Source organism: Gossypium arboreum, chromosome 12, assembly GCF_025698485.1.
Source record: "Gossypium arboreum isolate Shixiya-1 chromosome 12, ASM2569848v2, whole genome shotgun sequence".
Lineage (NCBI taxonomy): Eukaryota > Viridiplantae > Streptophyta > Magnoliopsida > Malvales > Malvaceae > Gossypium > Gossypium arboreum.
The window spans coordinates 35,646,013-35,659,573 of NC_069081.1; the positions used below are offsets into that span (position 1 = coordinate 35,646,013).

At 38.9% G+C, this 13,561-nt stretch overlaps 1 pseudogene; it reads left to right on the forward strand.

The window, feature by feature from the left end:
- The first annotated feature begins 1,251 nt into the window (after positions 1-1,251).
- LOC108462113 (uncharacterized) lies at positions 1,252-8,524 on the forward strand (annotated as a pseudogene).
- The last annotated feature ends 5,037 nt before the right edge of the window (positions 8,525-13,561 follow it).

Below are 13,561 nucleotides of genomic sequence, written 5' to 3' on the forward strand. Positions count from 1 at the left end.
AGAACTTATCACTACTCGTAGTGTGGCGTTCAAACATACTGAGGTTCCTATCTTGTTAGATAGTGGGTCGAGGTTTTCATTTACCAATTCCAAACCAAACTAAAAGAGCTTATAAACAACGGGTCGATACCAAATCGGTATTGGTTCTTGTTTGCACTTTTTGTTCAACCCCATTTCTCCATTTACCAATTGTACCTAAACTGACTATTCCATTCGAACCATTTCATAATACCATTTCGTTCTTACCCTTCATACTATTACGTCCATTTCTTCAATTCCCCCTTACCTAATTGAACCAATTCCTTCATCCATACCTATTCGGAATCCAAACCCGAACTTTCAAATTCTTCTTACCTATTCTAATTCGAACCCAAAACCAATATCCTTCCTTCCTTGATCCGACCTTTTCAATTAAACCTAACGTAGCTTCTTGTTGACGATCGGGCACACTAATACGACTCGACTCTTTCGAGGCGGATCGTATCAACTGGTATCAGAACTACCTAAAACGAGAAGCTTAGACGTTCGAAGTGGAGCATTCTCGAGGTAGGTTCAGAAAAAAAAATTCGTATACTGAAGTTTTCTCATTTTGATTGGTTTGTTGCTGTTATTATAAAAGCAAAAATCTACCAGTTTTCTCATGTACAAAAGTGCTTCTATTGTATTTAGTTTGCTGATATAGTACAAAAAAAAAAGTTATACCAGTTTGAAAAAAAAAATTCCGAAAAAAAAATTCTGAAAAAAAAGTGATTTATGCAATTCAATTGTTAGTTGATCGTCAAGCTTTGATTTGATATAGTTTCCGATCCATCTTCTATCCTACTCTTCCTAATACCCCACACTTTTAACCCAATTCCCTATTCTTTCAGCCTACCCGAAACCGAATACATCAATCACTTGTTACCCCTTTTGAACCGACCACCTAGACCAAGGATTAAGCCTTAACAAATCTGCTTACGAAATCACGAGAAAAGGTTAAGAGAGGTAAAAGCCTAATTTCGAGTGTAAACACAAGTGTGAGAGAAACAACTTCTTTTCCTTTTCGAGAGATTGTGAGGTTTTGTGGTGAGGTTTACTTTAACAACGTTTTAATGTCACAAGAGTCAGATCACAACGTGGAAGATCGTCCAGCAAGACAACCCATTCGCAACGTCCCCGACTTAAACATGCAAGCCTTATTACGAGAAATGGAGCGACTCTTAGATCGAAGGCTCAATCCCATCGAAGACCGTTTGTTCTAAGTTGAAGTGAATGGCCAACGTGAAAGAGCACTCGAGGGGGTTAGACCAAGACGGGAGAGACCAAATCAGAACCGGGGAAGACGAAGGGTCCAAGACGATGAAGCAAATGACCTTAGTGATCTTGAAAGTGAACAAGAGTCTAATGCTAGTGATCGACGTAGGCAACACCGACAATGAGATCGAAGACGCGAAGATGATGATCTCAAGAACATTAAACTGTCTATTCCACTATTTCAAGGTAGATCGGATCCGGAGGCCTATCTTGAGTGGGAAAAAAAGATAGAGTTGGTGTTCGATTGTCACAATTACTCCGAGAATAAAAAGGTGAAACTAGCAGCAATAGAGTTTTCGGACTACGCCATGATTTGGTGGGAACAACTAACCACTAGTCGGAGGCGTAACGGTGAACGTCCTATCTCTACATGGATCGAAATGAAGGCGGTGATGAGGCGATGATTTATTCCTGCGTACTATCACCGGGAGTTGCACCAAAAACTCCAAAATCTCATGCAAGGGTCCAAAAGTGTCGAGGATTACTACAAAGAGATGGAAATCGTGATGATTCGAGCGGATGTCCAAGAAGATCCCGAAGCAACGATGGCGCGATTCCTGGCTGGTCTAAATCGAGATATAGCAAACGTAGTGGAATTACAACACTACATTGAAGTGGTTGATATGGTCCATATGGCCATCAAGGTGGAAAGATAACTCAAGAGAAAAGGCCCAAGTCCAGGGTTTCCCACTTCCAACCCTTCAAAGTGGAGCCAAGGATCATGTAAAGGACCTACCAATCCTCGAGGGAAGGAGACCACGGTACCTCCAAAAACCAACAAGCCCATCGCCGAAGTAAACAAAGGCAAGGCACCTGAATTGTCATACAATCGAAATCGGGATATCAAGTGTTTTAAGTGTCTCGGAAGAGGCCACATAGCAAGCCAATGCCCAAATCGAAGGACCATGGTATTGCGAGCAGATGGCGAGATCGAAACGGAGGATGAGGAGGAGAAAGAATCTGAATCGGCTTCCGAAGTCGAGGAGGACGTGGAACAACCCATGGAAGGAGAACTACTTATTGTAAAACGAAGTCTAAGTCTCCAAGGCATGGAGAATAATCTTCAACGAAAGAATATCTTCCACACTCGGTGCCAAGTCAGAGGCAAAGTCTGTAGCGTCATTATCGACGGAGGCAGCTGTACCAATGTAGCAAGTACCATGATGGTTGAAAGACTTGGTTTGCCTACTACCAAGCATCCGAGCCCCTACAAACTTCAATGGCTCAATGACGGAGGAGAGCTTAAGGTAATGAAACAAGTACTTGTCTCTTTTAATATCGGCAAGTATTTGGATGAAGTTCTTTGTGACGTTGTACCGATGCATGCGGGGCATTTGTTACTTGGCCGACCGTGGCAATTTGATAGACGAGTTCAACACGACGGGTATACCAACCGGTATACATTCAAATTCATGGGAAAGAATGTGACGTTGGCACCGTTGACTCCCAAACAAGTGTAAGAAGACCAAATCAAGTTAAAAGCTTCTGTTGAGCAAATGAGAGAAAAAGAAAAAGAAAGTTGTAAAAAAAATTGAAGAGAAAAATAAGAAAAAAAAACAAAAGAGAGTGACAAGAAAAATACCCAAGGAAAAGAAGAAAAAGAAAAGAAAATCGAGAAAATGAGTGTTTTTGCAAGAGTTAGTGATGTGAGGAAGGCTTTGGCAATGAATCGAACTGTTCTTGTACTTTTGTACAAGGAAGCATTAATTTCTACTAACGATTTACCCGATACCCTGCCCCCTTCTATTTTGTCTTTGTTGCAGGATTTCCAAGACGTTTTTCCGGAAGAAACCCCGAGTGGTCTTCCACCACTTCGTGGAATTGAGCATCAAATTGATTTCGTGCCGGGAGCGGTTATTCCAAATCGACCTGCTTACCGAGCCAATCCAGAGGAGACCAAGGAGTTGCAAAGACAAATCAATGAACTGATGGAAAAAGGCTACATTCGCGATAGCCTAAGTCCCTGTGCTGTTCCCGTATTATTGGTACCGAAAAAGGACGGAACATGGCGCATGTACGTGGATTGCCAAGCCGTTAACAAGATAACAATCAAATACCGTCATCCCATTCCTTGCTTAGATGACATGTTAGATAAGCTTAGTGGGGCCAAAGTGTTCTCAAAAATCGATTTGAAGAGTGGCTACCACCAAATTCAGATGCGAGAAGGAGACGAATGGAAAACAGCAATCAAGACCAAGCACGGACTATACGAATGGTTGGTTATGCCTTTTGGCCTTACCAACGCTCCAAGTACATTCATGAGACTAATGAACCATGTCTTAAAGCCTTTCATCGGTAAGTTTTGTGTGGTGTATTTCGACGATATATTGATTTACAGCAAATCTATGGAAGAACATGTAAGTCATCTCAAATCTGTTTTAGAAGTTTTGCGAAAAGAGACCTTATATGCTAATTTAAAGAAATGTTCTTTTTGTTCTAACAAAACTATTTTTCTAGGATTTGTAGTTAGTGTGGATGGTCTCGAGGTGGACCAAGAGAAGATTAAGGCCATACGAGATTGGCCAAGGCCTATGAGCTTTACGAAAGTTCAATGTTTCCATGGCCTAGCAAGTTTTTACAGACGATTCGTTTCGAATTTTAGCACTATTGCTGCTCCACTTACGAGTGTTATTAAGAAAAATTCTTCTTTTATTTGGAATGTTGAACAAGAGAAATCATTTATAAAAATCAAAGATTGTCTCACTAACGCTCCTTTGCTTGCCCTTCCAGATTTCTCAAAGACTTTTGAGATCGAGTGCGATGCTTCGAGCATTGGAATCGGGGCCGTGTTGACACAAGACGAATGTCCTGTGGCTTACTTTAGTGAAAAACTCAATGGAGCCGTACTCAACTATCCGGTGTATGATAAAAAGATGTACGCGCTCATACGAGCTCTTGAAACATGGCAACATTACTTGTGGCCTAAGGAATTCGTTATTCACTCCGATCACTAAGCCTTGAAGCACATCAAAGGCCAACATAAGTTGAACCGACGCCACACGAAGTGGGTTGAATACCTTGAGTCATTTTCGTATGTCATCAAATATAAGAAAGGTAAAGATAATATTGTGGTGATGCGCTCTCAAGAAGGTATACTCTGTTATCATATTTGGATTCTAAGATTCTTGGTTTTACATTATTAAAAGATTCCTATGTAAACGATTCCGATTTTGGAGAGATATTTGTTTCTTGTGAGAAAGGTCCTTTTGAAAATTTTTATAGGTACGAGGGCTATCTTTTCCGAGAAGGTAAATTATGCATTCCTTGTGGATCTGTTCGAGACCTATTAGTGCATGAGGCGCATAGTGGCGGGCTTATGGGACACTTCGGAGTCAATAAGACACTAGCCACTCTCCATGAACATTTTTATTGGCCGCGGATGCGAAAAGATGTGGAGCGAGTTTGCGAAAGGTGTATAGCCTGCAAAAAGGCTAAATCAAAGGTTCAACCCCATGGCTTGTACACACCATTGCCCATTCCTGAAGCACCATGGATTGACATCTCCATGGATTTTGTTCTCGGACTTCCGCACACAAAAACGGGGAAGGATTCTATTTTTGTTGTTGTTGATAGATTTTCAAAAATGTCTCATTTTATTACCTGTACTAAGACTGACGATGCCGTTCATGTTGCAAACTTATTTTTTAGGGATATCGTTAGACTACATGGCATTCCTCATACGATCATGTCGGACCGAGATGCAAAATTTTTAAGTCACTTTTGGAGGTCTTTGTGGGGTAAATTAAGGACCAAACTTCTGTTTTCAAACCACCTGCCACCCCCAAACCGATGGCCAAATGGAAGTTGTCAATAGAGTTCTATCTACTTTGCTTCGGGCCATCGTTCGGAAGAATTTGAAGACGTGGGAGGATTGTCTACCCCATATTGAGTTTACGTATAATCATTCTGTCCATTCTGCGACTAAATTTTCCCCATTTGAAATTGTTTACGATTTTAATCCCTTGACTCCTTTAGATCTATTGCCTTTACCTACTGATCAGTTTGTCCATGTAGATGCGAAGAAAAAGGCGGATTTTGTCAAAGATTTACATAGCAAGGTGCGGGCCAATATCGAGGCTAGGGTGAGTCCTATGTGCGTAATCTGAACAAAGGCAAAGCAGTAGTTTTGAACCCGGAGATTGGGTGTGGGTTCTTATGCGAAAAGAAAGGTTTCCGGCTCAGCGAAAGTCAAAGTTATTGCCGAGAGGAGATGGGCTGTTTCAAGTTTTGGAACGAATAAATGATAATTCTTATAAACTTGATCTCCTAGGTGAGTACAATGTAAGTGCTACCTTTAATGTAGCTGATCTCTCTTTCTATGATATAGGTGACGATTTGGGGGCAAATCGCTTCGAAGAGAGGGGGAATGATACAACCACACCTCCCAAGTTGTCGGCTGCCAATGAAGATCCTCTCGAATTGGCCGTAGGACCGATCACCCGAGCTCGAGCAAAGAGATTCAAAGACGCAACAACAGCCTTAGTTGATAGAGTTTGGGGTGAAACCGTTGCTGGACTTCTTGAAAGCTCTTGGACCAGCAAGCTAAGCAAACCATGCATACTCCTTCAAGCTCAAATCAGCTCAACTTCAACTTAACTTAGCTCAACGAGCTCGTTTCAGCTCATTTCATTATTGCGTTTATTATGCTAGAATAAATCATTTAAGTTGCTGTTAGTTTTATTAGTTATTTGTTTTAATAATTAATTTGTCATAATCTGGACATGTTTTAATTATGTTCTAAATTAAGTACTTAATTAATTAGGACCAATTAAATATGTCTTAACTATTACAAAGATTAATTATGTCCAGCCTAATTTATGGTGCAAGATTTATTTGTCTATGTTGCTGAATTTAATGTGTCTAAAAGGGATTTAATTTGCTGAATTAAATGTTGTAGGTACATTACCCCTTGGACGGTATAGGTGCATGGATGATTTAAAATTGGTGTGCTGATCTTTGGTGTCCCCTAAGTGACCATTCAGCCAAACCTCACAACTCTTCAAGAAGACCGATTGGCTGCCCAAGACAAAATTAAGGCTGTTCACACCCACCCGATTACTCCTTTCACACCAAGTGCTATTCGATTTTGTTTGTTCACACATGTGTGGCTGTTCAAATCGGTTTGTTCACATTCTAAGACTATTGAAGTGCTCTAGACAGCTCCTTAATCACATGAACATTCGGCTGAATCAAGCAGCAGCATTAATTCCAAATTCAAGCATTTGGCCTAACCTATTGATGGCATTCCCGCTCCCAAACAATTCATTCAATTTTTCTATTGAATCAAGGCATCTAGAAGCTGCCCCTTACCATTCTCCATGCACAAGAAACTTCAAGGAAGCTTCATCAAAAATTTTGGAATTTTCAGCAACCATTTAGCTACCTCAAGAGCCTATTCCGGCTATCCCTGGCATTCACTATAAATTGTGGCTTGTGTTACTTTGAAAAGAACTTTTGAGACTTTTGTTAATGTTATGTTGCCGAATTTGTTAGGCAAAACTTTTTCTCAAATTTCATTCAAAGATTCGATTGGCTTCCTAGCGTCTAGTGTGTCAACCGTTGTTCTTTGTCGAAACCGAACTTATCACTACTCGTAGTGTGGCGTTCAAACATACCGAGGTTCCTATCTTGTTAGATAGTGGGTCGAGGTTTTCATTTACCAATTCCAAACCGAACTAAAAGAGCTTATAAACAACGGGTCGATACCAAATTGGTATTGGTTCTTGTTTGCACTTTTTGTTCAACCCCATTTCTCCATTTACAAATTGTACCTAAATCGACTATTCCATTCGAACCATTTCATAATACCATTTCATTCTTACCCTTCATACCATTACGTCCATTTCTTCAATTCCCCCTTACCTAATTGAACCAATTCCTTCATCCATACCTATTCGGACTCCAAACCCGAACTTTCAAAGTCTTCTTACCTATTCTAATCCAAACCCAAAACCAATATCCTTTCTTCCTTTATCCGACCTTTTCAATTAAACCTAACGTAACTTATTGTTGACGATCGGACACACTAATACGACTCGACTCTTCCGAGGTAGATCGTATCATTTCTCGAGCAAAGAAAATGAAAACTTTTACCAAGAGGTGATGGTTCATTCCAAGTTTTGGAGCGGATCAACGATAATGTTTACAAGCTCGATTTACCCGGTGAGTATAGAGTAAGTGCAAACTTTAACGTTGCTGATCTTTCCCCTTTTGGTATAGGTGACGATTTGGGGACAAATTGCCTCGAAGAAGGGGAAATGATGTGAGCTATGCCAAGGAGTTTGATGCTGAACCTATGGAGCTGCCATTGGGACCAATCACTTGAGCTCGTGCCAACAGGTTTCAAGAAGCTTTGTCAAGTTTCATTGCTCGATTTGGAATTGAAGGAATGGCCGAACATCAAGTGACCAGCTCAATTAGCTCATTTTGCAACGTTTTACAAGCTAACTTAGTTTATTTCAGCTCAAGGGAGCTCAATTCGACACAAAGCTAGCTCATTGAGCTGATTTCAATTTATTTTACTTAATGCATTTATGTGGCTAGAATAAATTTAATTAGTTACGTTAGTTAATTAGTTAAATTTTAGCTTAAATAATTAATTAATTTAATGTGTCTTAAATCTGGACATTTTAATTTAAATTATTAAATATGTCTTATATTAATACATAGTTTTAATGTGTCTAGTTTAGGACATCAATTTAATGTGTCTAGCTTAGGGACAAATTTAATAGTTGCTGCTAATTAAATTTGCCTTAGCCGAATTAATGGTGTCTTAACTCATTTAATTTGCTTCCATTTAATTTGTTTAGGAGCATGCATGGGACGACATAGAATGTGCAGCCAACAAATGCACCTCTTCGTGACACCAAAGGCCAAAGGTGGTGGTGATTTATCTCCTCAAGGATGGGCGGCCAACTTCCCCAAGCAGCATCTTTGTGTTCACATTTTGCTAAAGGTTCTTTTCACACCAAGGATAATCGGTTCCATGTTTTCACACCTAAGGACTATACATATTCGGCCTTTGACACTTTATGATGTGAGCACATCTATGCCAATCAAGGAAACTGATCAGGAGGTCTTACCATTGGGACCTATTACCAGTTCTAAGGCAAAGAAATTCAGGGAAGTTGTTTTCCTTGCTTATACTACAATTCCAGATTCATTCGATCATGTTTACGCCTTAGAACCTAGACTTTATAATGTGTTGCATGCTGATATGTGTCATATTTAGGTTATACTATTCATTTTGTGTGTTTAAGTTTGTATATATTATGCTACATATGCTTTGGGATTGGTTCGATAGTGTTTGTATTGCTTCTAAGTTGTTTGGGTGTTAATAAATAAGTTTGCACTTGTTTACAACTTATTAGACTATGTTACATTAAGTCTACATAAACTTTGATAAGTGTTTATGCCTTTTGGATTAGGTACTCGAAGGGACACTAGCTCAAGAGTGTATATGCAGCTCATCTTCAGCTCAAGTTAGCTCAGAGTACTCTTGATACGAACCGCCTCGGGGAGAGTCGAGTCGTATGCTGAGTTGCCCGATCGTCTACGAGAAAGTATCGTTCAATTCGCTTTTTGAATGAAGTTGATAGGAAAATAGGACGGAAACTATGTATAATGGTTTAATGATGGATATGGAAGAAAGGGTTCTTAAAAGCAAGCACGAACCAGTATTAGAGAATATCGACCCAAATGCTTATAGGCTTTCAAGGTGGAGGATGAAAGTGATAAACCTCGACCCGCTACTTAGCAAAGTAGGAACCTCGGTATAAGGGTGAACGCCACACTCGGTTGAGCGATAAGTTCAAAAGAAGAACAAGGTTGACACCAACTAAGAACTAGATAGGCCAACAAGTCTTCAATGAAATATGGGAGAAAGATCCTCTCCAAATAGTTTCATTAACAAAGAAACAATAAAACAAAGTTCAAAAAAACCTTTATACAAATGAAAGAAAACAAATATTTATAGGCACATAGATGACCATTCAAATTCAGCATCTAGGTGTTCAAAAATAAAAATGTTCACACTAATGTATTAAAATAATTCATAAATTCGACAGATTCATGCACTAGTTGAATGGACACTTTCTTCCCCCTAAGTGTGTGCATGAATGCTTAGTCATAAAGAAAGGCTTCAAGTGACTTGTATGTGCACCAAAGGTTGCATTCATCTCCTTGGGACGTTCATGCACTTGTATGGAACATGTAACTTCATAATTAAACACTTTAATGGCATGTAGGTTCATAAATGGAAGCATGAACCTAGTAAATTTGTTCTGCCCTTTGTGCATGCACTTAATTCAATCAATGTGTTGAATTATTGAGTTAATTCCTTCCTTTGGACGTTCTTGAACCCATCCATGCATGTGTAGTAGCTTATAGGTCAATTCAAAGTGTGAACATGTTCAAGGAGCTCTATGGTCAACATAGAATTAGTTAACAGTTACTTCTTGGCCGAATAAGTGCCTTGGAAAGTTAAGAGACAGCCACCATACATGCACTTAAGCCATTCATGCATTCTATCATCCCATGCATTTGATCCATTCATGGACTAGCCTTTAATGTCCATACATGCATTCGACACATGCATGAATTTGTAGAAACCTTGCATCTAGCCGTACATGCACCAGCATTTAATACTTCTTCATTCATGAGTGTGGAATTCCCAAAAGAGATGTTTCTTCATCCATACATTGTGCCGTCCTTGATCATTGTATCTAAAAAAAAATCAAATTATGAGACATCATGTGAACACATTAATGTCATGCATTAAATCGGCTAAAATGTGAACATAATTAAAATATGTAAAACTATGAAATATTAAAACAAATATTAATATAAGTCAAATTTGATGCTTAAATAATTATGTTCAGATTTTATTTAATGCATTAAAGTCTAAAATCGGGTTTGAGCTAAAATGAGCTAAGTTTTAGCCCTTAAGCTAAAGTTGAGCTGAGATTATACTCCTAAGCTAAAGTTGAGCTAAGGTTTAGCTCGTGAGCTGAATATAAGCTAGGAGGGAGCTCGGTTTAGCTCAGACAAGTTGGATTGAGCTCGAATAAGCTGGATTTGAGCTGGACGGAGCTCGTGGAGCTGGATACGAGCTGGGATCAGCTTGCCAACATGTCAATGCTCGGCTTGACAGACTTGTTCGATAAAGTTTGTGGGTCGTGCTCGTATCAACTCTACACCAGCTCATGTCAGCTCACTCCACTTGTAGCTAGCTCGTTCTAGCTCAGTTCAGTTTTCGTTAGCTCAATTTCAGCTCCACTAGCTCAACTTCAGCTGGCAAGTCCAGAAGTAGCTGAATAATGATTTACAAGTCAGGGAGTGTACCAGTGCACATGTGGCAGCCCAAGTGGCATCCAGTCATTCACACATCCGCATAGCAGCTAGGATGAGTGAGTACATTATTGGCCAAATTGGAGCAACCCTTCCTTTTTCTTACTTGACGTCAACTTCAAGGATAAGATCAAGTAGTTTGTGTTTGAATTTCAAATTTCAAATACAAGGCTTCAAGGATAAGATCAAGTAGTTTGTGTTTGAATTTCAAATTTTAAATACAAGGCTGCCATACAATGCCGCCCATTTTAGGAGTTATTAGGAGTTTAAAATTTTAATTTTAAATCCACTATTTTTAGCCACACAAGGAAATTGGACCATACACCTCTTGTTATCCATATATATGTGTAAAAACAATGTAATAAGGTAGACACTTTGAATGAAATATGATCTTTGTGAGATTTTCACTTGCCAGCTGAAGTTGAGCTAGTGGAGCTGAAATTGAGCTGACGAAAACTAAACTGAGCTAGAATGAGCTAGCTACAAGTGGAGTGAGTTGACATGAGCTGGTGTAGAGTACTCTGAGCTAACTTGAGCTAAAGATGAGCTGCATATACAGTTTTAAGCTAGTGTCCCTTCAAGTACCTAATCCAAAAGGCATAAACACTTATCAAAGTTTATGTAGACTTAATGTAACATAGTCTAATAAGTTGTAAACAAGTGCTCACTTATTTATTAACACCCAAACAACTTAGAAGCAATACAAACACTATCAAACCAATCCCAAAGCATACATAGCATAATATATACAAACTTAAACACATAGAATGAATAGTATAACCTAAATATGTCACATATCAGCATGCAACACATTATAAAGCCTAGGTTCTAAGGCATAAACATGATCGAATGAATCTGGAATTGTAGCACAAGTAAGGAAAAGAACTTCCCTGAATTTATTTGCCTTAGAACGGGTAATAGGTCCCAATGGTAAGACCTCTGGATCAGTTTCCTTGATTGGCATGGATGTGCTCACATCATCCCCCCCTTCTTGAAAAGGATTTGTCCTCAAATCTGTAGAATCTTCATAAGGGGTTAAATCAGTGATACGACCACGCCCGAGCGCCCTCCTTGAACAGTTCCTTGCAATCCATTGCGAGCTGAATTTGTTTGAATTTCAGCTCGTTTCAGCTTGCTTGAGCTTCTTTTTAATTTTCCAGCTTTTGCGTTTAATTAATTAAATAATTTGCATGATATTTTTAGCTCAATGAGCTCGTTTCAGCTCATTTTATTTTGCATTTATTTTGCTGAAATAAATCATTTGATTTGTTGATTAGTTAAATTAGTTAAATTAGTTTTAACAATTAATTTGTCTTGTTCCAGCAATTTAATGTGTCTTAGTTTTTATTGGCTAATTAAGTTGTCTAGCTTACAAGGTTTAAATGTGACTTAATTTGCTGGAACTTATTGAGTCTTACTTAAGACAAATTTATTAGTTGCTAATTAATTTGTCTTAGCCGACTTTTTGACTTAATTAATTGCAGCCAAATTTAATATGTCTTAGTTCCAGCATGTTTTTAGTTTTTCTTGTTCCTTGCATAATTTTTAAATGTGTCTAAATTAATTAATGTGCTGAATTAATTTGTGTGTACAGGTGCAAGCATGGGACGGCATTAATAAAGAGCTGAAGCATTAAAGGACAGCATGCCTGGACAGATTTAATGAGCTGCTGGTTGACAAATTTAATGAGCTGCTGGTGGACGAATTTAATATGTCCTAACTCATTTAAGTGTGGTTTAAATTTGTAGCAGCATACATGCATGGACGGCATTAAATGGAGAATGTATCTAGCTGCAGCATTAAGCTAAAATTAAATCCAGCAGCCTTTATTTTTCTCCAAAAGTCTGTTCGTGTATTTCAACAGCCAATATGCTGTTCACACTATATTTTCACACAAGGAAGCTGATCATTTTCGTTCTTTCACATTGGGATGCTGTTGGAGTTTAAGTATTCACACTATTTGGGCTGTTTGTGTTCCAAAACTTCCATTAAAATGCTGTTGGACGTTCAGTTTCTCAAGGCAGGATTAAAGGAGCTCATTTAAGCACTTGGCTGAACATAGACATGGCCAATCAGCTCCCAACCCTTCCAAATACATTCAGCTGACTTTCCTTCATCTAGAAGCTGTCCTATGGCGTTCCAAATTGGTGGAGAAGCATCCTGGAAGTTTCTTGAAAAATTCTAGAATTTCTAGCTCATTTAAAGGCTGAACCAAGTGACCATTCAGCTGGGTTTATGTCCATTCAGCTAGCTAGTTTTTATGCTATAAATTTGTGATCATTTTTACTTTGGAGGGGAACGAACACTTTTATAAAACTCAGTTTAATTTGTGAGAATTTCTTCTCTCATATCTCGTTTTAAGACTTGATTGGCTTATCTGTTAGTCAGTGGTGTCAGTCCTTGTCTTCCGAACTTATCACTCTCCTGAGTGTGGCGTTCTATGTGATCCAGCATAGGTAGATGAGTCGAATTCACGCAATTGCCCGATCGTAGTTCGAGAGAGTTGTTCGTGCCTCAGATTTTAGTAATAAAAGTAAAATAATGGATTAGAATAAGCGGAAGGTTTCAAGAAGGGTAAGTTTAGTAATAGGTTCGGTTATGTGTAGCAAAGATGGGTGATGGATAAATGGGTCAGTTTGGTTACAAGAAGGAAAGTTGAAAGATTGGGGATGGAAAAACGAACTCAATGTCAGGAATGATTCAACACTAAGAAGTGTCACGCCGATTCCTATATTGTTACGGTGAAGTATGGATAGATGGATAGGTGAACGCCACACCAAGATTGGTGATAAAGTTCAAACAAGATGATTGACGCCACTAGCACAAGCCAGATAAGTCTTTCGAAACTTGTACGAGATATGAGAGGAAGCAACCTCACAAGAACAAATGTTCATTAACAAATTTGGCAAAAGTCCTTTAC